At 42.7% G+C, this 25,356-nt stretch overlaps 1 long non-coding RNA gene across 1 annotated transcript; it reads left to right on the top strand.

Moving 5' to 3' along the window:
* The first annotated feature begins 404 nt into the window (after nt 1-404).
* On the top strand, nt 405-25,068 carry LOC136323143 (uncharacterized). Its single transcript, XR_010728923.1, has 3 exons — nt 405-506; nt 22,990-23,196; nt 25,030-25,068. It is a non-coding gene; the product is annotated as an uncharacterized lncRNA (long non-coding RNA).
* Nucleotides 25,069-25,356: the final 288 nt, after the last annotated feature.

Here is a 25,356-nt window from a genome sequence, read left to right as displayed (position 1 = left end):
AATACTTCTAGAAACAACACAAGGAGGTGAAGGGTTGAATGTGAGAAGTGGGAGAGAAAAAGCAGTCTAGGAAACCACCCAGGTTTCTGGCTTGGGCAGAATGATAGATGTTACCATATTCTCTGAGATAGAAATTCCTGGAGATAAAACAGGTGTAGGGGTCAAGGAATTCATTTTCATCTAGGACACTATTGAGTGTGAGAAACCCACAGAACAACCAAATGGAGCTGTCTCGTGGGCGAGGGTGGCTTACTTAAGCGAAAGCTTGGGAGAAAGACCTAGGATCATAATTGCAGTTTGGAGAGCTATCTGGATGGGTTAGCATTGAAACAATAGACATGCCTGAGATAGTTCAGAAATTTGTGAAAACTGAAAAGAGGTGCTTGGACAGCCCCAAGGAGTACTGACATCCGGGCGCAGGAAGGTGAAGCCACAAACCCCTGGAGAAGGCGCAGCAGAGACGTGACCACATCACCAAGTGAGTGTGCAAGCACAGAGGATCTGGGGTGAGCATGTTTTGTGGTTTTGCAGGTATTTTTAAATTTACAGTAAAAAACATGTAATATAGCAAATGCCCCCATACTCGATTATAAGAATTAAATAATACTTACCATATTTGTTTGGATGTTCAGTAAGATGGACAAAATATTACAGATAGAGCTGAAGTCTCACCTGGGACTCCACTCTTCCTTCCCTCCCCACATACAAACAACTGCTGTGAATTTGGTGTGTTTTTCTCCAGTTGACATTTAATGCCTTCCATGTGTACGTATTTGGGAAGGAAGAGCTGTGGTTGGAAGGTTGTTTCATTCTATAAGTTATATTATAAATCAAGGAAAAAAGTAAGAACATGTGCATTCAATGACAGGCAAATTATAGTACCCTACTTCCTCATTCCAAGTGCATATCTTCTAAAAATCCAAGGAAACTGGAACTGGTGAAATGTACCAACTAAGAACCTGATTTTCTAAAGCATGTCTACTGGTCTTGCGAATGTTTGCAACTGTGATTTTTAATGTGCTGCTAGAGTTATTGACATTTCTCACATGTGCAGGGCTTCTTCAAATGCCATAGCAACATGCCAGTGACAAAGACTTTTGGCCTGTGGCTGTTCCTCTCTCAGATGTCTTAGCATTTCAAGTGTTGGTTAGTTCTGCTCCATCTCTGAGCACATAGACTGACTTCTGACTAACCAAATCTCCATAGAATGAATGTGAAATAATCCATCATATCAGATATAATAGTTATCAGCGGCCTCATGAAACCTGCTCTTTAAAATTGTATCAATCAGTCAGACACTTAAGGTTTGGCCACCCATCTATAACTTGCTAATTGGTAAATGTGTTTTCTATATGTTAGAAAGGGATGTAGTTATTGGAAATAGCCATCTCTTTATATACATTCTGGGAAATGGCAGGAACCCAGCAAAGTCTTTCAAGGGGAGGCATATTGCAGTTTGCTCAGGAATCGGCCAAATTAGAGCACTGAGACACATCCAATAAGAGCTACAATCTGTCACAAACTGCCATTTATGTTGGCCAAATGTTCTTCAGATGCTCAAATAAGGAAGGCAGAACCCCATGCCTGCTCCACTAATTGGGGTGGGGTTTGCATTTCTCAACCACACTCAACTGTGCAGAAGGCACAGGGAGTCCGCGGCGATCATCCCCTGCCAACAGTCCCTCCTAGTCAAATGCCAGCTCCCTGCCCTGTCACAGGCTGGGTTTGGAAGATGTTCAAAGCCATGGGCAATCCCCAGCATGAGCTCTGTGCTCAGACCGCATTAGAACAAGAAGACAGGCATTGTGGAAATAGCACTTGCCATAGTCACGGAGAAAGATGCAGTACTAGTTCCCTAGGTAAGGAGCAACCGCGACCCCAGGGAGCCAGGGCTGTCCCAGGGAAGGGTCGGCTTTGAGGAATAAATACATGCTACTCCCTCTTCCTTCTGCTGAGACCAGCAGAGCCTGCAGCCTCTGGACACGTGTCCTTTCAATTTTATTTTGACAGTGGTAAAACACATATAGCATAAAATTTATCATCTTAATGATTTTGAAGTATACAGTGCAGCAGTATCAAGCACATTCACTTTATGGTGCATCCCTCTCTGGAACCTTCCATTTCCCCGTAGAACTCTATGTCCACTGAACAAGAACTCCCCATTCTCTCCCCCGGCCCCTCGCAACCACTGTTCTACTCTCCTTTATGCCTCTATGAAGTTGACTCCTTCAGATACCTCGCATCAGTAGAATCACAGAGTAGTTATTATATTATGACTGGCTTATTTCATTGGCATAACATCCTCAAGGCTCCTCCATGTTGTCAGAATTTCCTTCCTTTTTAAGGCTGAATAATATTCCACTGTATGTGTGCCACATTTTGTTTATCCATTCATTTGTTGCTGTGTGTGTGTATGTTGTGTGTGTGTGTGTGTTGTGTGTGTGTGTGTGCACGCCCAAGTAAGTCCAGCCGGACAGAAAATAAAATGAGATCACTGGATCACATACACACACAAGGGGAATATATGAGCTCATTTTACTTTATTTTGGACCAGGCTGGAGCACACACAGAGGAGTAACTCCTTTACCTGACCCACAGCTAGCTCTTCCAGCTGCATGCAGCTGACACCAGAGAAACCCCGGTAGAAGATTATCTTTCTGTCCCTGATACACCTGGGACAAGTAACACATTGCAGTGTATGGTCCTCTAACAGGTGGCACAGAGCAGCCTGCCAGCTCCTGTGTTCCCACACGGCCGTCTGAGAGGTGGTAATTGACTAGATGTGAGATTTGATGGGATGAGATGGGAGGGAAGTACTTTTCTCTTCCTAGGAGAAAAGTACTTAATGGGGACTTCTGTGAAAGGAGCAAAGGGCACGGACTGCCACCGAAACGGAGGCTCTCATTGGAGGGATGAAGGCCACGGCGAGAGAGAGAAGTGAACGTCTCTCAAAGCTCAGAGTGAGGGAGGGGTGTGCCCCAGAGAACACTCCTCGTTTCCTACACCAGATCATGCCTCGGTAGGCCCTCCACTGAGCCGCAAATAAATTTCACCCAGAAAATCAGACAATCCCCAAGGAAATACAGCGAAGTGGTTTAAGCATTGTTGTTTTTTGAAAAATATACATCAAAATAAAATACAAATATATGTCAAGTAACATTCAGTTTTCTTTTATCTATCGAATGGGAAGTGTCGGTAGAATTAGGAACATTTTTAGAATGTTGGAGATATATTTTAGAATTTCAGGCTGAGCTCCTGCTCCTGGGGCCCCTTTCTCCCCTGTCTTCACCTGGCAGGTCTCTTTCTGACTTTTAGACCTCAGGTTTAAGGTCACCTCTCAGTAAGTACTTCCTTGACCAACCATCACCCTATTTTATTCAACACAGCACTGATGTTACTGGGTAATTTCTTGAATATTAGTTTATTTATCTAATTCACTCTCTAGAATGGGAGCCCTATGAGCACAAGACCCTTGCCCATCTCTACCTCTGCGTCCCTTCAGTACCCAGAACAGCATGTGGCACATACTAGGTGCTCAATAAATACTGAACATACTCCAGCAATTTCCCAGATGGGCTGAGTGTCAAGTGTAGAAGGGTGACTTCCCCATGACTTGACCTGGTGACATTTTCCATAGTGAGTGGACAGCTTTGCTTTATTGCTGCTCACCAATGAACACACCTGTAAACAATAATATAAATGAGCCACTTGAAATGAAGCCGGAGCTGCCACCTCAGAGGAGCTGCCCTGCACTCCTTCTGTCTCAAACCTGGGGATATTACAATGGGGCAAGACAACCTTCAGACGGGGCCTCAGTGACCTGTTTTCTCAAAGAACTGTTTGCAAAGATAACGAGAAAGTAGATAAAACTACTGGACTGAAAATTTAAAACACTGTTCGGAATTAGCATCACAGTGCTGTTATCTGCACCAACAGAAATGCCTTCTTTCTATTCATGTAATCGTTCCCCTTCCCTTTCTTAGCCAGACCCCTCACCTTTGTCTTCAAATCAAAACAGTATTTGGACTCCTGCCTGAATTTATGATTCCCAAAGAGCTATTTTCATTGAACTCAAATAAATGCTTGTTTGCCTCTAACTTTGGAAGGCCTTTTAAAGGCGACATGCCCTGCTATGGGTCATGCTCTGCAACCATCCACAGAATTTCTGTAATCGGTTTTCCTTTAAAGCAAGCACAGTATTAAGCTTTCTCAGTAGAGGGCGCCAGAGGGACGTGAAGAAAGAAGAGGCTTCCTGCAACTTCCAGCATAGAAGGGGTCAAGGTGTAGGTGGGAGGACATCCTGGGGGGAGGAGGGCTGCAGACATTGGCCCAGAACTCATCCCTCTCAGATCTTGCAGCCTCCATCTGGTGACAAGCTTTCTGCATCCTTCTCCTGCAGCCCCATGCTCAGAACTCCTGCTGCCACCACCCACGTCCCCTGCACTCCTGGGACTGTTCTGTGGTCGCCCCACAGCTCCAGACCAGCTTTGGCTTGGCTGAACCAGCAAACTTCCCACTGCCCAGCGGCCGAACCACACCTTCTCCAACAGGATCTGAACTCCCGAGTCTGTCCTTTCTGGTACTCCCTTATGTCTTACAGTTATTCTTTCACCATAGCCAGACGTTCTTTATAGGAAACTTCCCTGTTGTGCCACTATGTGTCTGCTATCTCCTCATTAGACTCAGACTTCTAACCACAAAGGTCCTGCTTAGAGATTGTCATTAAGTTGTCCTTTGCTCTTTAGGGCTCACTTATTTGGTCAAGTTAGCCAACTTAATTTCTCAACAAGCCAGTGGTTTGGGTCACTATTATCAGCTCCATTTTCTAGATGATGAAACAGAGAGCCATAGAGATAATGCAACCGGATCAAGCTCGACAGATGGTACACGGCAGAGCTTGAATTTGAATCCAAACTGTCTGGCTCAAGAGGCCATAGTCTTCCTCATTTACATAAAATTAAAATATGTACCCATAAAACAAGAGGATGCCTTTTTAAAAGATAAGCTTCAAATTAAAAGATACACCTTAAATGCATTACTATAATATGACTGCCTGTGGCTAAGGGGTGAGTGAAAGTGAGGGATGAAACTAAAAAGAAATGAGCACATTAATGAATGTCCAACAAGATGAGAGAGGAGTGTGCAGAAACAGGTGCACAGTTATGAAGATAAGTGGGATTAGCCCAATGCTCTGTGGGCCTGTGTGTATGCACTGGTGCACAACAAAGGCATGAAGTTCGAGATGAAGGTGATAGGGATGATGTTCTCTGCCAGAGATCAGAGGACCAACTGTAGAGATCCACAACCCAGAGCAGATGTGGCAACCCAACACCTCTCTGCTGCCATAAAAAAACCAGAACCCCTGGAATATAAATTCTAGTGTAGGGAGGAATTCAGTTAAACATCTAGAACACAGCCTGGCACATAGTAGATACTTAATATTTACTGAATGAATGAATGAATGAATGAATGAATGAATGAACAAACGAACGAACTAGGGTCAATTGTTTCCCTGGGAGTTCACAGGAGGTGAGGAGTTCGAGGGACTGAGATAAGGAGCATCCTCCAAGAGTGTGGAAGTAGCCATCCAAATGGATAAAAAAGCCTGACCGGTCAGTGGTGCAGTGGATAGAGCATCAGACTGGGACACGGAGTACCCAGGTTTGAAACCCTGAGATCACAGACTTGAGCACAGGCTCAACCGGCTTGAGCATGGGCTCACCAACTTGAGCAAGGGGTTATTGGCTTGAGCATGGAATCATAGATATAACCCCATGGTGGCTGTTTTGAGCCCAAAGGTTACTGGCTTGAGCTCAAGGATGCTGGCTTGAACCCAAGGTCACTGGCTTGAGCAAGGGGCCATTCACTCTGCTGTAACACCCCAGTCAAGGCACATGTGAGAAAGCAATCACTGAACAACTAAGGTGCTACAACGAAGAATTGATGCTTCTCATCTCTCTCCCTTCCTGTCTGTCTGTTCCTATGCGTCCCTCTCTCTGACTCCCTTTATGTCTCTGTCAAAAATATATATATAGATGAGTTACTTATTGAGGACTAGCCTCCTGTGGGGTTTTTTGTTTTTTTGTTTGTTTGTTTGTTTGTTGTTTTCAAATTTTACGTAAAAATTTTTCCAAAAGCCCATATATCACCAATCATGATTCTACATTCCATTTGGGGCTGAGCCCATCAGGTATCCAAATAAGCCCTTTCCCATAATTTTTCCGTCCTTTGGAGGAAAGTGGGGAGGGATACCCAATATTTAATACCAAATCAAAATCAGGTGTAGATTTTTTTTTAATAATTTTATTTTTTTAATGGGGTGACATCAATAAATCAGGATACATATTCAAAGATAACAAGTCCAGGTTATCTTGTCGTTCAATTATGTTGCATACCCACCACCCAAAGTCAGATTCTCCTCTGTCACCTTCTATCTTGTTTTCTTTGTGCCCCTCCCCACCCCCTTTCCCTCTCCTATTCCCCCCTCCCCCCCGTAACCACCACACTCTTATCAATGTCTCTTAGTTTCACCTTTATGTCCCACCTACGTATGGAATAATGCAGTTCCTGGTTTTTTCTGATTTACTTATTTCGCTTCGTATCATGTTATCAAGATCCCACCATTTTGCTGTAAATGTTCCGATGTCATCATTTCTTATGGCTCAGTAGTATTCCATAGTGTATATGTGCCACATCTTCTTTATCCAGTCATCTATTGACGGGCTTTTTGGTTGTTTCCATGTCCTGGCCACTGTGAATAATGCTGCAATAAACATGGGGCTGCATGTGTCTTTACGTATCAATGTTTCTGAGTTTTTGGGATATATATCCAGTAGAGGGATTGCTGGGTCATAAGGTAGTTCTATTTTCAGTTTTTTGAGGAACCACCATACTTTCTTCCATAATGGTTGTACTACTTTACATTCCCACCAACAGTGTATGAGGGTTCCTTTTTCTCCACAGCCTCTCCAACATTTGCTATTACCTGTCTTGCTAATAATAGCTAATCGAACAGGTGTGAGGTGGTATCTCATTGCAGTTTTGATTTGCATTTCTCTAATAACTAAAGAAGATGAGCATCTTTTCATATATCTGTTGGCCATTTGTATTTCTTCCTGGGAGAAGTGTCTATTCATATCCTCTTCCCATTTTTTTATTGGATTGTTTGTTTGTTTGTTGTTGAGTTTTATGAGTTCTTTGTATATTTTGGATATTAGGCCCTTATCTGAGCTGTTGTTTGAAAATATAATTTCCCATTTAGTTGGCTTTCTGTTTATTTTGTTATCAGTTTCTCTTGCTGAGCAAAAAACTTCTTAGTCTGATGTAGTCCCATTCATTAATTTTTGCCTTCACTTCTCTTGCCTGTGGAGTCAAATTCATAAAATGCTCTTTAAAACCCAGGTCCATGAGTTGAGTACCTATGTCTTCTTCTATGTACTTAATTGTTTCAGGTCTTATGTTTAGATCTTTGATCCATTTTGAGTTAATTTTTGTACAGGGGGAGAGACTATAGTCCAGTTTCATTCTTTTGCATGTGGTTTTCCAGTTTTCCCAGCACCATTTATTGAAGAGGCTTTCTTTTCTCCATTGTGTGTTGTTGGCCCCTTTATCAAAAATTATTTGACTATATATTTGTGGTTTTATTTCTGGACTTTCTGTTCTGTTCCATTGGTCTGAGTGTCTATTTTTCTGCCAATACCATGCTGTTTTGATTGTCGTGGCCCTATAATATAGTTTGAAGTCAGGTATTGTAATGCCCCCAGCTTCATTCTTTTTCTTTAGGATTGCTTTGGCTATTCGGGGTTTTTTATAGTTCCATATAAATCTGATGATTTTTTGCTCTATTTCTTTAGAAAACGTCATTGGTCGCCGGTTCAAAACCCTGGGCTTGCCTGGTCAAGGCACATATGGGAGTTGATGCTTCCAGCTCCTCCCCCTTCTCTCTCTCTCTCTCTCTCTCCTCTCTCTCTCTCTCTCTGTCTCTCCCTCTCCTCTCTAAAATGAATAAATAAAAAAAAAATTAAAAAAAAAAGTTAATGAAATGAGATAAAAAATACTTTAAAAAAAAAAAGTCATTGGAAGTTTGATGGGAATTGCATTAAATTTGTATATTGCTTTGGGTAATATAGCCATCTTGATTATATTTATTCTTCCTAGCCAAGAACAAGGTATATTCTTCCATCTCATTATATCTTTTCCGATTTCCCTTAACAATGGTTTATAGTTTTCATTATATAAGTCCTTTACATTCTTTGTTATGTTTATTCCTAAGTATTTTATTTTTTTTGTTGCAATCGTAAAGAGGATTATTCTTTTGAGTTCGTTCTCAGTTGTTTCATTGTTGGCATATAGAAAGGCTATTGACTTCTGAATGTTAATTTTGTATCCTGCGACCTTACTGTATTGGCTTATTGTTTCTAGTAGTCTTTTTGTGGATTCTTTGGGGTTTTCGATGTATAGGATCATATCATCTGCAAAAAGTGATACCTTTACTTCTTCTTTTCCGATATGGATGCCTTTTATTTCTTTGTCTTGTCTGATTGCTATGGCTAGAACCTCTAGTATCACATTAAATAAGAGTGGAGAGAGTGGACAACCCTGTCTTGTTCCTGATTTAAGGGGGAAAGCCTTCAGTTTAGTGCCATTTAATATGATGTTAGCTGATGGTTTATCATATATGGCCTTTATCATGTTGAGATATTTTCCTTTATACCCATTTTGTTGAGAGTCTTAAACATAAAATTGTGTTGTATTTTATCAAAAGCCTTTTCTGCGTCTATTGATAAGATCATGTGGTTTTTGTTCTTTGTTTTGTTGATATGGTGTATTACGTTAACCGTTTTACGTATGTTGAACCATCCTTGAGATTCTGGGATGAATCCCACTTGATCATGATGTATTATCTTTTTAATATGTTGTTGTATTTGATTTGCTAGTATTTTGTTTAGTATTTTAGCATCTGTATTCATTAGAGATATTGGTCTGTAGTTTTCTTTTTTTGTGCAGTCCTTGCCCGGTTTTGGTATGAGGGTTATGTTGGCCTCATAAAATGTGTTTGGAAGTATTGCTTCTTCTTCAATTTTTTGGAAGACTTTCAGTAGAATAGGAACCAAGTCTTCTTTGAATGTTTGATAAAATTCGCTGGTATAGCCATCAAGGCCTGGACTTTTATTTTTGGGGAGGTTTTTAATGGTTTTTTCTATTTTTTCTCTACTGATAGGTCTGTTTAGGCTTTCAGCTTCTTCTTGACTCAGTCTAGGAAGGTTGTATTGTTCTAGGAATTTATCTATTTCTTCTAGGTTGTTGAATTTAGTGGCATAAAGTTTTTCATAGTATTCTACAATAATTCTTTGTATATCTACGGTGTCCGTGGTGATTTCTCCTCTTTCATTTTGGATTTTGTTTATATGAGTTCTTTCTCTTTTTTCCTTGGTAAGTCTTGCCAAGGGTTTGTCAATTTTGTTGATCTTTTCAAAGAACCAGCTCCTTGTTCTATTAATTTTTTTTATAGTTTTTCTGTTCTCTAATTCATTTATTTCTGCTCTGATTTTTATTATCTCCTTTCTTCGGCTGGCTTTGGGTTGTCTTTGTTCTTCTTTTTCTAGTTCCTTAAGGTGGGAAGTTAAGTGGTTCACTTGGGCTCTCTCTTGTTTGTTCATATATGCCTGAAGTGATATGAACTTCCCTCTTATCACTGCTTTTGCTGCATCCCATAGATTTTGATATGTCGTATTGTCATTTTCATTAGTCTGTATATATCTTTTGATTTCTGCACTTATTTCTTCTTTGACCCACTCATTTTTTAAAAGTATGTTGTTTAGTTTCCACATTTTTGTGAGATTTTTTTTCCTCTTTTTTGCAGTTGAATTCTAGTTTCAAGGCTTTATGATCAGAAAATATGCTTGGTACAACTTCAATTTTTCTGAATTTGCTGATGTTATTTTTGTGGCCCAACATATGGTCAATTCTTGAGAATGATCCATGTACACTGGAGAAAAATGTATACTCAGTCACTTTGGGATGAAATGTCCTGTAGATGTCTATCATATCCAGGTGCTCTAGTGTTTTGTTTAAGGCCACTATGTCTTTGTTGATTCTCTGTTTGGATGACCGATCTAGAGCCGTCAGCGGTGTATTGAGGTCTCCAAGTATGATTGTATTTTTGTCAGTTTTTGTATTAAGATCAATAAGTAGCTGTCTTATATATTTTGGTGCTCCTTGGTTTGGTGCATATATATTAAGAATTGTTATGTCTTCTTGATTCAGTGTCCCCTTAGCCATTATGAAATGGCCATTTTTGTCTCTGAGTACTTTTCCTGTCTTGTAGTCAGCATTATCCGATATGAGTATTGCTACACCTGCTTCTTTTTTTATGTTATTTGCTTGGAGTATTGTTTTCCAGCCTTTCACTTTGAATTTGTTTTTATCCTTGTTACTTAGATGAGTTTCCTGTAGGCAGCATACAGTTGGATTTTCTTTTTTAATCCATTCTGCTACTCTGTGCCTTTTTATTGGTGAGTTTAATCCATTTACATTTAGTGTAATTATTGATACTTGTGAGTTCCCTATTGCCATTTTATATCTTGCTTTCTGTTAGTTTTGTGTCTTGTTTGATCCTTCTCTTTTGTTTTTCTATCTTTTGTTTTTATTTGGTTGTATTCCATACATCTTTCCTCTGTTGCTATCTTTTTTATCTCATGTGCTTCTGTGGTGGTTTTTTCAATGGTGGTTACCTTTGAGTAATGAAAAGGGTCCCTACCCTGTTCATTGTAGTGAACTATTTTGTGAGTACTTTCGCACTCCATCGTCCTTTGCTACTGTTAATCTCCATCTTCTCCCCCCCTTTCTTTTTGTTGTTGTCACAGTTTAAATTTGGTTTTATTGTGTTCTTCTTGGAGCTTTTACTTGTGGCTCTGTTTTTTTTTGTTCTTTGTATCTGATTGGAGAACCCCCTTTAGTAATTCCTGGAGTGGGGGTTTTCTGATGATAAATTCCCTCATCTTTTCTGTATCTGTGAATGTTTTTATTTCTCCTTCATATTTGAAGGATAGCTTTGATGGGTATAGTATTCGTGGCTAAAAGTTCCTCTCTTTCAGGACTTTAAATATTGGGGTCCACTCTTTTCTAGCTTGTAGAGTTTCTGCTGAGAAATCTGATGATAATCTAATGGGCCTTCCTTTATATGTTGTATTCTTCTTTTCCCTGGCTGCCTTGAGAATTTTTTCTTTGCTGTTGGTTTGTGTCAATTTCATTATGATATGCCTTGCAGTAGGTTTGTTGGGGTTAAGAAAACTCGGAGTTCTGTTTGCTTCTTGAACTTGAGGCTTTAGTTCTTTCCACAGGCTTGGGAAGTTCTCATCTATTATTTGTTTGAGTATGTTCTCCATTCCATTTTCTCTCTCTTCTCCCTCTGATATACCTATTATTCTTATGTTATTCTTTTTGATGGAGTCAGATAATTCTTGTAGGGCTATCTCATTTTTTTTTAAATTTTTGAGTCTCTTTCTTCTTCTCTCTGTTGTGCCTCAAGTTGCTTGTCTTCTATTTCACTAATCCTCTCTTCTATCTGACCTGTTCTATTAGCTAAGCTTGTTACTTCATTTTTCAGCTCGTGAATTGAGTTTTTCATCTCTGTTTGATTTGTTTTTATAGCTTCAATTTCCTTGGACATATATTCTTTGTGTTCATTGAGTTGTTTTCTGAGCTCCCTAAATTGCCTTTCTGTGTTTTCCTGTATATTTTGGAGGATTTTTAGGATTTCTATCTTGAATTCTCTGTCATTTAGCTCCAAGGTTTCCAATATATTAAATTTTTTCTCCATAGATTTTTCCTCATCTAGCTGTGTTACCTCTCTTTTTTTGGATCCATAATATTCGATTTTCTCTTCCTTAATGGCATCTGAGGGTGGTTTTGTTGATAGTATTAATGAGATTTAAGAAAGAATAAAAAGTTTAAAAAAATAATTTAAAAAAATCGAAAAGAGTTGTTTTTTTTTAAAAAATTAATAATGAAATAAAGAAAAATAAAATAAAAATTTTTAAAAAAGGAAATTATTCCCCCCCTCCTTTTTTCCTCTCCTCTCCTCTCCCCTCTTTCTTAAGAAAATCTTGTGGTGAACTGTGAATTATAACAAACAATGCCTGTGATGGAGGGCCTGAATTGGGGAAAAGTAATAAAGGGGGAAAAAAAGACGAAAAAAGAAAAAAAAAGAGCGTATGGACCCACAAAAAGCAAATAAGGAAAAAATTTGGGTCAAGAATAAAATGATATGCTTTTAGGTGTTGGTTGACTAAGAGTTATGATAAGAAGAATAAGAGGAAAACAGAAAAATGGGGGGACAAATTAAAAAATTACTATTGTATTTAGTGGAACAAGAACTAGATAAAATGGAGAGCCAGGGATGGGAGCACTGCTAGTGAGTTAAAAAGGTGAAGTAAAACCCCCCCAAAATGCCACAAACATAAGTTTGAGTCCCAGATAAGATACTTTGTTTGTTATTGAGGTTTGAATGAGAGGAGATGTAAAGGAGAAAGGAAGAAACTAATATAGAGGGAGAAAAGAAAGAGAGAGAGAGAGAAAAAGAGGGAACCACTAAAAGAAGAAAAAAGAAAGGAGAGAGAGAAAGAGAGAGTTAAGGGTTTTTGGGTGCAACCCTCATAGAGAGAAAGGAAGAGAAAAGAAAAGATAATGGGAGATGTAACACTTATGGGTAGTGTAGTTCAAGGAGAGGAGAGAGTAAGACCGGCAGAGAGTTAATCGGCCAAATTGGAGGAGGAAAACAAGTATCAAGAATGAAGATAAGAGAAACAAACGAACAAATATAATAAAATGGGATAGGTTATAAAGTCTGCAGATTATTCTTGATTTTGAGAGGTTATCTTCTTGCTTTTTCTTTTCTCTCTCTCTTCCTGGTCGGTGACTCTGTACCCCGGGTTCTGCCCCTTTGGCACGCTCAGGTAGAGGTTTGCAGTTGATAAGTCTCTATGGCAATGTCATGTATTGTGCTTTAGTCTCATTGGCAGTCGAGGCTCATTAGCATTTATAGGCTCCGACAGTGAGAGAGTCCGTGTTCCTGGAGCCTTTCTCCTAGTCTTTCCTTCCTCAATTAGTAGCCTGATAATCCAGCTATGGGGTTGCTGCTGCCTCTGCCTGGATAGTAAGAGGCTCAAAGAGCTGGCAACTCCCCACTCTATTTCCACTCAGCACAGGGCTCTGGGTAAGGCTCAGTCAGTCAGAGCTGCTAGCATAATCAGGCGGGCTTTCCGCCCACTCAAAGACCTCTGGCTCTGCCACTCTGTCCGGTAACACAGGCGGGCGCCCACTTCCGGGGCGCTTGGGGGAAACTCTCACTCACTATCTGCGTGTGCAGACCAGGATATCCGGCCAGCAGTCTCTCTCTGAGTGAAATCCCAACCGCATGGAAAAGTTGCAGCGTTGGAATTGAGTCTCGCTCCGTCCCCGTGCGCGGCTTTTGCAAGGCGCTGGGGCGGCCCGAGATTCCGCTTTGGCCCACACAAAGGCCCCTGACTCTGCCCCTCTGTGCGATAACACGGGCGCGCACTGCCGAGGCACTTGGAGGAATCTCTCATTCACTATCTGCGCGCAGACCAGGATATGAGGCCGGCCGCATTTCCCTCTGAGTGAAACCCCCACCAGCACGGAAAATTTCCACCGTTGGAATTAGTTCTCACTCCCTCCCATGCGTGGCTTTCCCAGGGCACTGGGGCTGCCCAGAGATTCTGCTTTTGGCCCACAGAAAGGCCTCTGACTGTGCCTCTCTGTGGGGTAACACGGGCACCCACTCCCGGGGCTTAGGAAGAAATCTCTCGCCCACTAACTGCGCACCGACCAGGAGATCGGGTAAAATGGCTGCCCCGCTTGTCTTTCTTTGTTTGGGTTTGGCGCGAGTGTTAGCTTGTATTGCCCGGGTTGCCACAGGATCAGTTTTTCCTCGACTTGGATCTTCGTGCCACAGCCTGGTTCAGCCGTTTGTGCCGCGGCCTGGATCTATTCACCCTCTTTGCCCGCCTCAGTTTCTATATTCACAGTTACCAGAGAAAGCCGCCCTGCTTAGGTTAGTGAGGAAGGCGGAGCATTTCTTACTCCCTATTTCCTTCGGGGTTTAGTTATATATTTAGCCAATTTTTCACTCAACCATACCTTTGGGTGTATTGTGAAGCATCTGGAGGCTCCAAGTATAGGTTTTTCTGTTTCTGGTTGAAGATCTTGTTGAGTTTTGGGGGAGATTTATTGGTATCGCTTCCTACCCTGCCATTACTCTGACGTCATCTCCCATCCAACAACTTCTAAACAGTGTCATGGAAATAGCTAGTTCTAGGAGTTAGCAGAATGGTACAAGCCCAGCAAGTGCCCTGAGCTCTGTGCTGTGTGTTCTAGGGTCCTGGCTTCTCACCGGCTGCCCAAGCCACAGCGTCCTAGTCCTGTCTTCTGGGAACAGGGATCAGTGTCCCCTGGATCATGAGGGAATGAGCAGGTGTTGATTTTTAAATGCTAACAGGAAATCAGCCTACATCAAGCAACACGATCATCTTAGAAATGGTTCTATTTGTGCTTCCCTCCAGCTGGAAATACCCCCTGGTGCCTGACCAGCATCTGGCTGCGAGAGCCAGTGCTAAATTGCTATGCATGCCTATAGTCACCCTTAAGAAAATGTTTGGTGAGACATTTAAAAGTCAAGCACACATGAGTATTAAAATGGCCGTCCACATCCAAACACATGACACACTTTTCTAAAGTTAGTGCCATCTCTAGCGCTAATTGGTCTGTGTGGCTTAATCAAGAAATGCTCCTCACTCCGCTCTCTCCCTACCATTATTTTCAGTTATACCAGAAAAAATCAACCTCTGACATAGCGGAAGGCCTTCTCTAGCTTTTCCCAAATGGCAGTTTGACCTTATGTATTATATTCTCTCACTGCTGAACATCTGGCCTGACACCCAGTTCTCAGGGCTGAGAAGAAACACAACTACCTATGCCAAGGTGCCAGTCTCAAGTGTCAGTGTGCTAATGCTTGTCACTTCCCTTCAAAATGCATGCTGGGTGCACAGATGTGATTATGTAATTACAATCAAATGGCAATCGAGGGTGTGAGTCTTGAATTACTTGTCGTGGAACACATAGAGCTATTTATAATCACACCGAGGCTGGGGAATGGTATAAGTGTGGGCAAAGGCAGACTCGCTTCTCACTCAGGGACTGAGACTTCAATGGAGCATGGTGAGGGGGCAGAACAGCCCTCACCACCTGCAGCCCACAGGTGAGAGTGCAGAGCAGGATGTCACAGAAAGGGACAAGACTTCGCAGGGCACAGGTGGGGCAGTAAACCACCAGCCATTCTTGACAGAGAGAGGGAAGGCTGAGAAGAGCCTGCAGGCCTCTTTTCTTTTATTTGCCTGCTGGTTTGAGTATTTTAGCACCTTACAGAGGAGTGGATACCAAAGAAGAAATTTTGGAGGGAGCCCAGGATCAGTGATGTGAATAAAATAGTTCTTTTCGTATTGACAGATCTGGGTTTTATTTCTGAAAAGGGAAAATTGAGAAGTAAAATAGGCAAGTAGTTTATTCCTGAAGAGAATTAACATAAGGACTCGAGGGTTAATGTAAGGACACACCTGTTTGTTCAGTAGCCAGGCAGGTAAAGCTAGAGCAGTGTCCCCAGGATGCTCATGTGGACATGGTTCTTCTCTAGAGCCACACTGCATGGTGACCCAAGACCTGAGCTTTCGGGTCAGAGAGGCCCCGGTTTGAAGCCCATCTCAGTGCGGGCCTATTCAAGTCACTTCAGTTTATCTGTGAAATAGAGTCTATCTGGACAATAGTGTCCATTTGTACTAATACCATTGATTACTCCAGGATTTTTTAAATTCAAGGTCCCCAACCTTCTGAGTCTCGGGAGCTGAGTTAAGATTTGGGAGACAGATGTTAGAGAAGAATTATTTAGCAGATACAGGAATATCTTAACTGTCATATCAATGGAGCGAATTTACAGTCATCCCCTCCTTTTGCCGTATGTCAAGAGAATAAGACAGCTTCTCCCAGACTCCATCCCCTGGTTTATACTCTGGGCCTCCTACCTCTTCCTCCTCCTACCTCTTTTTAGCTCTTACTCTTTTGAAGAGTTCTCGTTTTGATCCATATCTAAATTGTCAAAAGCTGTCTATGATTGTTAGCAAACTACACCTAAGGCATTAGCATTGGGCAGCCTCCATTGCCTCTTTTCTACTTACTCTTTTCTGTCTGTTGAACCAACACTCAGAAGGCACTCAATTAGTTTCCTGGGGATACTGGAACAAATAACCACAAACTGTGGTTTAAAACAACCCAAATTTATTCTCTTGCAGTTCTGGATGTCAGAAGTCTAGAATCAAAGAGTTGGCAGGGCTATGTTCCTTCTGGAATATTCAGGGAGAATGTTTCCTTGCCTAGTCTGGACCTAGTAGCTGCCACACTCCTTGACACATAGCCTCGTCTTCCATCTTCAGAGTTCATCACTCTAACTTCTGCTTCCATTCTCACATCGCCTGTTTCTGCTCTGCCTCTCCTGCCTCCGTCTTAGAAGGACCCTGTGATCATGCTGGCACATCCAAGTAATCCAGGGTAATCTCCCCATCATAAGATCATTTATTTAATCTCACTGCTCATGGGTTCTGGGGACTGTGATGTGGGCATCTCTGGGTGGGGCTGTTATCCACCTGGCCACAGGCATCAACCTTGACCCTGTGTCTCTGTAAGGGCGGGGGTGCAGAGATTTAAAATCCTTTTCTCCACCTCCTGGACTCTTACATCCAGAGGGGTGCAAGGGAGTAAGGGCGCCTAGACTAGCCCTCCCTTCATAAATAACTATAAAACTGAACACAGTACATGAAACAACTGTTTACAGATGTTGCACATCAAACATGCCAGGATGAAGATTTCCAAGAAAGGAGAAATGAGGTGAGCTCTCCAATTTCCTCAGTTTTCTGCCTCAAGGCACTTTCTAGATCATGGCAAATGGGAGGCAAGGCCAAGAGAAGTACAGTAATCTTGCCAAGCAGAGAAGACAAAGATGGGAGTTGAGATGAGAGTGTGTAACACAGAGCACAAGATGGGAGGGAACTTCATGGAAGGAGCTTCAGAAATCTGGATAAGAGTCCCCTTGAGTCTGGCTGAATACTAGACTATGAGTATGTAGGGAAACTCCACAAGGCCAGGCAAAGAAGGACCATCAGGGACCCCTGAGCCAAACAAAGATTCTGGAACTTGCAAAGAGCTGGAGACATAGGTGTTCCAACTTGCCAGAATGAACAGATCTCCATGAACACCCTGGAAACTCAATTGACACCTCAGAAATGTCATGCCCCAGAAACTGGATTACTAGCCTTAGAGTAAAAGCTATCATTCTATACCCATCCTAACAAAGCTTGAAATAAATTATGCTGAACTGCAAGTAAATTAGCCACTTGCCAGAGTAAAATTCAACACTCTTTATGGAATCCAGGCACTTAACAAGCTCGCATCCACAGTGCCCAGTGTCAAATTTAATAAGTAGTAGGCATGCAAACAGGCAGGATAATGGGACCTGTTACCTGGACAAAAATCACAGGTAACAGGTTAGAAAAAGACACAGAAAAAGACACAGACATAACAAGAAATATGGAATTAGCAGACAGGACTTTAAAGTTATAAATATAGTCACAGACTTAAAGAAAAAAAACATGGGCATGATGATGGAACATATGGGAACTCTCAAAACTATAAAAAAGAACAGAATGGAATTTCTAAAACAGAAACATACAATGTATAAAATAAAATATTCACTGGCTGGATCTAACAGCAATTTTGACACCTTAGGAGAAAAGATGATTGAACTTGAAGACTGAGCAAAAGAAATTAAACTTAAAGACAAAGAAAAAATATGATGGAAGATATATGAGGACAGCCTCAGTAATCTGTGGGACAAGATAAAATCATCAAATAAACAAAATACTGCAGTCTGAGAAAGAGAGAAGAGGGATATTAGAGCACAAAGATTGAAGAAATAATGACCAAAATATTTTCAGATTTTATGAAAAACAGAGATCCACAAACTCTCAGGGAGAATAAACACAAAGAAGACCACACCAAGGCACACCGTAGTCAAATTGTTAAGAACTAGTGATAATAAATCATCTTAAAAGTAGCCAGAGAGGGAAAAGGAAACATTAGATTCAGGAAAACAATAAAAAGATGATTTTTTTAAAAAACCTTCTTTTTTTCTCAGAAAAAAAGAAAGAAGGCTGTATCATAGTAATAAGGGGGGGGGTTTAAAAAAACCCTGTTAACCTAAAATTTTATATTTTAAAAAACTACAACATTCTTAAATAAAGGTGAAATAAGAGCATTTTTTAGACAAACAATAACTAAGAGACTTTTTCAACAGCACACCTAGACACCCAGAAATACTAAAGGAAGTTTTCACGGAGAATGAAGTGATTTTAGGCGGGAGCACAGAGATTCATGAAGGAATACAGAATTCCAGAAATGGGAAAAACAAACAAAAATGAAGGCAGGTATTTAAAAAGATCTAATACTTTTAAAAGTGAACGAACCACTAAAAGCAAAATAATAACTGGGGGTTATAACATTTGAAGAAGTGAATTGTATGGCATAAATAAAGACACCATGGCGCGGGAAGGATTGTACTATGGAGCAATCACTAAGAAGAAAAGTAAAACTATTTGGTGGGAAAGACAGAGAGGAAGCTAACAATTACAGCAAAATGTCATTGCCAAGGCCAGCGACAGAGACAAGCACAACGTGACAGGGGCTGGGGCAGCTTCTACAGAACTGTGCACTTCTAAAGCATTTTCAGAGTGGGTGTCATAAGCTAAGCTTTGAAGAAGTAGTTGGCCAGGCCCAGGGAGCAGAACTGAGGGAAATGTCTTGGGAACAACTCCAGGGAGAATAAACAGAATGTGCAAAAGAAGAGTGAGCCTCTGACAAGAAGAGGACTCATGTGTGTCTGCCATAAAGACACCAGGTCACCAGCTGGAGTAAAGAATGTGGGCTTGGGCCCTGGCCGGTTGGCTCAGTGGTAGAGCATCGGCCTGGCGTGCAGAAGTCCCAGGTTCGATTCCTGGCCAGGGCACACAGGAGAGGCTCCCATCTGCTTCTTCACCCCTCCCCCTCTCCTTCCTCTCTGTCTCTCTCTTCCCGTCCCGCAGCGAGGCTCCATTGGAGCAAAGATGGCCCGGGCGCTGGGGATGGCTCCTTGGCCTCTGCCCCAGGCGCTAGAGTGGCTCTGGTCGCAGCAGAGAGTGCCCGGGAGGGGCAGAGCATCGCCCCCTGGTGGGCAGAGCGTCGCCCCCTGGTGGGCGTGCCGGGTGGATCCCAGTCGGGCGCATGCGGGAGTCTGACTGTCTATCCCCGTTTCCAGCTTAAAAAAAAAAAAAGAATGTGGGCTTGCAGAAATTAGATAGAGAAGGGAAGGGGCCTTTGCATAATCCATGACTGCCACTGTGGGCACCTGGGCCCAAACCTACTGGGGATGTCAGGGAGACTGTGGTCCATGCCCTCAGGCTGTCTTACCAAAGGGTGAGGAGCTGGGTATTTACCACCATCTCCCATCTACCACTGATGAAGGGCTGCTCTGGACACTAGGATCCCCTGGCACATTCAGTTAGCCCTGTGCACTGACTGTGCAAAGGCCCTGGGACAGAGAAGAGGTGAAAAAGTGAATGCTGCCCTTAGGCAATGTGAGTGGCTCAGGAAGTCTTCCTGAAGGTGTTGGTGCAGAAGCATCACTTGGTCAGATGAGGAGGAAAAGGAAGTAGAACACTGCAGGCAAAGGAGCAACATTAACCATATTTACTAGAATTATTTGTGTGCATGTATTGTTTCCCACCAGGAGTAAATTCCTGTGGGATATGATTAAATCTTATTCATCTTTTTTATTTAACTAACTTTTCTCAAGCATTTTTTCTTTTGTGCTGGGCTAGAAAAATCAAAGATCAAGAGATATGAAACAAGGTATAAAGCAAGCAACTGGTTTACCGCCTTTCTCACTTCAGAGAGAAGTGGCCCCAGAAAGGAATAACCAACCTGAAACTCTTATCACCACAAAGAAAGTTTTGAAATGTTTCCAGGTGTATAACTTTGCATGAGAGAAGACACACAGTTTGGTTCCTTAAAAACGTTTTTATTTTTTCACAAAAAAAAAAAATCTTTTTAATTTTTAAAAATTAAAATGTATAGAATGTACAGACAATTGTGTGGGGATTACAAGAAGGAGAAGGGAGTAGGGGAGGTGGATTAGGGTAGAAGAGGAATAGATGGCATTGGAGGGAGACTTGGCTTGAGACAGTGAATACACAATGCAATATGAACATGAAGTATAGAATTGTGCATCTGAAACCTGTACAGTTTTATTGACCATTGTTACCCCAATAAATTCAATAAAAATGTTTTTTTAAATATCTGAGCTAATGGTAACTAGAAATTTGTAATGAGGATGAAATAAGGTAACTTGGGAAAACTGCATTACAAAGTCTGTTAGCTATAGATTTGGTTTCCATCCTGTTGCTGGTGGAAATGAGCTTCTTCCATTGAGTCGTAGGAAAAGCATTTTGGGGACCCACGCATGGGTATATGAGGTGTAATGGTAAGACTTACCAGAGCTGCAGCAAACACAATGGACTGTCTTCAGGTGCCCAGTGTCTCATCCACGATCAGGTGGTTTAGCTCTGTCCTGCTGTGAAAGAAGTCCAGCCTTGTCTTCACCAAGCCCAGAAGAAGGACCAGAGGGCAGACATATTGTGCCATTACCCTGTATCGGCAGGTCATACGAAGCTGTTGTAGTTCAGTTTAGTCATTGCCAAAACTTAGTCCAGCTCAGACTCTGTCCCCGACAGCTAGCTTAGTCTCTGTTCCCTGCTATGCTCTGGCCAGTGCTGCACTGCTATAACCAAGCTGGCACTTGGAGCCAATGCTTAGGCCCCTGCGGCTGCCAGGCCCAAATGAATGATATGGAGAAAGGACACATGAACAAATGCGCTAGTGCAGGGAACTAATGCATCCTACCGAGAGCAGCCTTTGTTAAGCTTTGATTATATTACTCTTGGCTTGGGAGGAGGTAAGCTTTCTTTCAAACTAACCAATTTCTTTCCTGGATCTTCATGAACTTGTGTTGGATCCTCCCCCTATTCAATCCTTTCCTAGATCTTTTGGGGTTTTATACCTTCATCCAATCCAATCTTTTTCCCAAGCTAGATACTGCCTTATATAGTTACCATCTTGGCTTCTACTATATATGCCTCAAAATAGAAAAAATAAATAAATAAAAATTCAGTAAAATTTTATAAAATATATTTCATGTATATTTTATAAAATGATTACATTATGCATGCTAATTTAGTCTATTTTTAAAAACCAACAACAATATGCCATGGACAGCATTAATAGCCACAGACATATTTCTAGACTGTCCTAGAATATCATACTATGTCAAGTTTCTTTGTCCTTTTTTTAGTCTACATTTACTTTAGGGCCTTTGAATGAGGTTTAAATAAGTAAATATTTGCTTTCTATTTACTTCAGTCCTTTCAATATTTCTGCATTTTCTTTGAAATTGGAAGCGATTTTTCTAAGTTGCTCATGCTATAGCACCAGCGAGACCACAAGACACCATGTTTTGCAGATCTAGGCCAATCCTTTAGCCCTAGGCCCTAAATGTCTGAGTGCCACTCTTCCCAGAGCAGACATCATGGCTTAGATGTATGTCCCATCAGCCTGTTATACTGAAATCTGTCGGTTAGAGGTCATCATTGGAAATAGCTCCTCAAAATGGAGGAAGACATGCCGAGATGTTTTCCCCAAGTGGGCTGCACTTAATTTGTATTCCATTTTCAAGGCACTAATCAAGACATGTACCAATTTCTCTGGGCAGCCACATCTATAATCGAGTAGACATCTGTTGGGCCATCAATTAAGCCCATCTCTGTGTCATCCATTGCTTCTACCTGTACTTGGTTGGCGAGCTATGATCACATAGCACTATACTCAGAGCATTTGTGATGGAAAAGGTAGACAAATAAAAAGCTTACCAACTATTACTCATTCACCTTATTTTCACACATTATCCTCAGAGCTTGAGCTCTTGGGTCTTTAGCAGAGCAAATATACTAGGAGTGGGGTGGGGCGGGTCATGGAGAAATGGTTTTGAGGCTATCTTGTGTCAAATGGCTGCTCTTGGCTTTCTGTCATGCTCTGTCCCAACAACATCAGTGGCACTGTAATAACCAGCCCATCGACAGAAATATCAGTGGCAGAAAATTATATTGCTACTTGTCACTCTGCAAAATAGCTTAGAATTATAAGGTGAATGTCCAGAAAACAAATTCCTACAAAGAGGAACGCCACCTCAAGAATAAACTCTTGTCCCTTATCCTTCTGTGAGAGGGCCACCCCAGCCCTTTGCCCCTTCTACAACAGTGGCATCACAGAAAGAAACTAGACATCCAAGTCCATGACACTGGCTTCAAATCACCTGTTCCTTACCCATTGGAACATGGGCAACTAATACAATCTTTTGAAGTTTCACTTTGCACAACCATTTCTATAACGATGAATAATAACAGGTAATGCATACAGTGGTTGTGAGGACTGAGAGCATGCACAGAAACTGCGGACAGGAGGACAGGACTGAGCTTCCTGGCACACAGTGAGGACACTCCTCCCCCTCAGCCTTGCAGCAGGTGCCCAGCCCTCCCCTTTCCACCTCACTGTCTGCTCAATTAGGGCCTCTCCTCCACCCTCCAATCATGATGCTCCTCACTGCTGCACTGAAAACACACCTGACAAGCTCCCCAGGGACTCGCAGATGACTTTTCTGTCCTAGTTTAACTTTTCAGGGTTCCATGACAGCCGCTTACCTCATTTGCCCTCCTTTCCTGCATTTATCGCTCTGTCTAAACTTTCTCTGAGATCCAGACTCATAGAGACAAATTTTCACAGGGCTTCTCTTCAGAGTGTTGCACTGGACATCTTTTATGGGTCACCTCATGTCCTCTCAGCTGCCTTTTGCTCCGGAGTTGCTGTGAGACCAGCTGCATAAAGAAGGAGCCAAAAGCACCTGCCAGGAGCCCTGCACAGCTTGCTCTCCTCCCAGGACCTCTGAGGCTGGAAGGCTGGGGATCTGCCGGAGCCCACTGGCTAGGCCCAGTAGGAACAATGGTACACCTGGGGCATGGGGGGGGGCAAACCCTGGGGTAACCCTTGAGAGTGGGGGATGGGAGCTGGTAGGTGATCACACCCCTCTGCATTTCCCATCAGCACTGAGCCCACAGGCCCACAGTGAGAACTTGAGACCAGACCCACTGAGTGGCTTTCCTCCTCTTCAGGCTTATGTCTTCCCAGTCCCTCAGGTCCCTTCTCCAAATAAATTATGTGCATATATCCTCTTGTCACAGGGCCCGTTTTCGGAGGGAACCCAAGCTAAGTGATATGTGTCACAGGCGCCCAAGCACAACACAAAATGTTCCTGTCTTAACTCCACTTCACCCCAGTAGCCTTCCCATCTTGACAAATAGTACCACTGTCTCAAGTTGCTCAAGTCAACCTCAACTTCTCGGCTTACCTTGTCTCCCATGTTCAGTCCATTGGCAAAGTCTACTGGCTCTAGCTGTAAAATGTCCCCAGACCTGGTCATATTTCTCTTTCCTCCACCAGTGTGTGTGGGGAGGGGAGAGCCCAGGCTCCCTGGAAAGCAGAGCCAGAGGCAGCCTGCTCATGGCTGTCACCTTAGCAGTGAGCAAAACCCAAGAGCAGACTGAGTGACAGGAGAGAGAGATCAGGAACAGGGAGGCTAATGGGGACAGGTCATCCAGCCGGCCTCTGCCACAGACCGTGGGATCCCCAAGGATGGTGCCCCGAGAACCCTGATCAACCTCACTGGGGAGCTAATGAGAGGACCCAGCTCCAGTCCTCAACCAGGTTGGGAGTGGCTCCAAGGAGATGTTGCTGGTTGTGTAGGCAAGGAAACCAGGTGGGCAAGGAGGCCCAGGCAGGAGCAGGGCACAGGTCTGTGAAGTCGATCAGACTCACCCAAGAACACAAGGCATGGGAGAGGTCACAAGGATCTAAAGTGGAGCAGAGTTGGATCCAGATACACCTTGTTTCCAAATCGAGTCATCCCTGGAGTGCCCCTGGTTTTCTCTGCTTTGTTTTCTTTCCAACCTTGACCCCTCTCATCTCTGCACTTCTCAGCTGTTCTGGGGAAAGTTTAGGCTTCCAGAAGGTGCTGTCAGTCAAACCAGCAGCCTTTCATCCTACTGGGTGGGGCACTCAGAGCATGGCGCTCACCTCAGTGCCACTCCCACTCCTTGGCCAGGCCCTGCCGCAGAGTCATGGTGCTGTTGTAGTGGTGTAGCTGTGTTGTGTTGTCATCATGGTGGTGGTGGTGATGTACTGGCGTTCTGTTGTTGCTTGAGTCCTGGAATCATTGAAAACTCAGAACTATTCAGATCTGGAACCTTCCAGAAACCTGAACATCAAATATGCTTCCTCCTCTTACCTCCCACAGTCCCAGACACGTGCCTTACACACTGTAAACAAGGACTGATGGGACGAGGCCCTTGGAGAGGTAATATTAAATTAAAAGCAAATGAACACCAGCAGGCAGACACTCACCTAGAGGCCATAAAGGGAATCAAAGGTGGTGATAGCAGGTGACAGAGGCAGTGTGTGCGAGGATTCTTGGCCCAAGAGATGTCCCTGCAGAGAGGGTCACTCCTCGCCCCAAGCAAGTTCCAGCCTTGCTAGACACACCATCCACCTGGCAACTTCCTCTGTCCCATTCTACCTGGTGTAGCCTCTTCCAGTCACAGGAATTTGAGGCTCCCCCAGCACCAGGATGGGATCTCTGCTCTCAAGGTGCAGGATCAAAGAGAGGGCACTGGTCCTCCATGTACTGCCCCGCTGTGTGGCTGTGGCCTGACTCGCTGGGCACCTTTCAAGAAATAACCAGAAGAGTGTTCTTTGCACCTCTTTTTCCAGAGAGAAACAACAGAAGGGGATATCCAACTTTAAACTCAGCCCACAGTCTTCCAGTAAGTCAATCAATATGACTAATTTACTCTCACAGAGTCACTTTTACGGCAGTCATTGTGAGCGACCTTACATAATATAATCTCTCTTTCACACACACACACACTCACCTGCTTCTTGAATTATGGACAGTGAAAAGTACAAGAAAGCATATGAATGTTGGGGTGAGAAGTTCCTCAAGAAAGACCAGTTTCTCCCCATTCCCTCCATCACCACACATCTTATTGGGGGAGGGGCGGGGGGAAATTAAAAATTGTGTCTGCATCTTAAAAAAGG

This window comes from Saccopteryx bilineata, chromosome 2, assembly GCF_036850765.1.
Source record: "Saccopteryx bilineata isolate mSacBil1 chromosome 2, mSacBil1_pri_phased_curated, whole genome shotgun sequence".
Classification (NCBI taxonomy): Eukaryota; Metazoa; Chordata; class Mammalia; order Chiroptera; family Emballonuridae; genus Saccopteryx; species Saccopteryx bilineata.
Note: the sequence above shows the minus strand (reverse complement) of the source record. Positions and strands in the feature narration are given on the sequence as shown.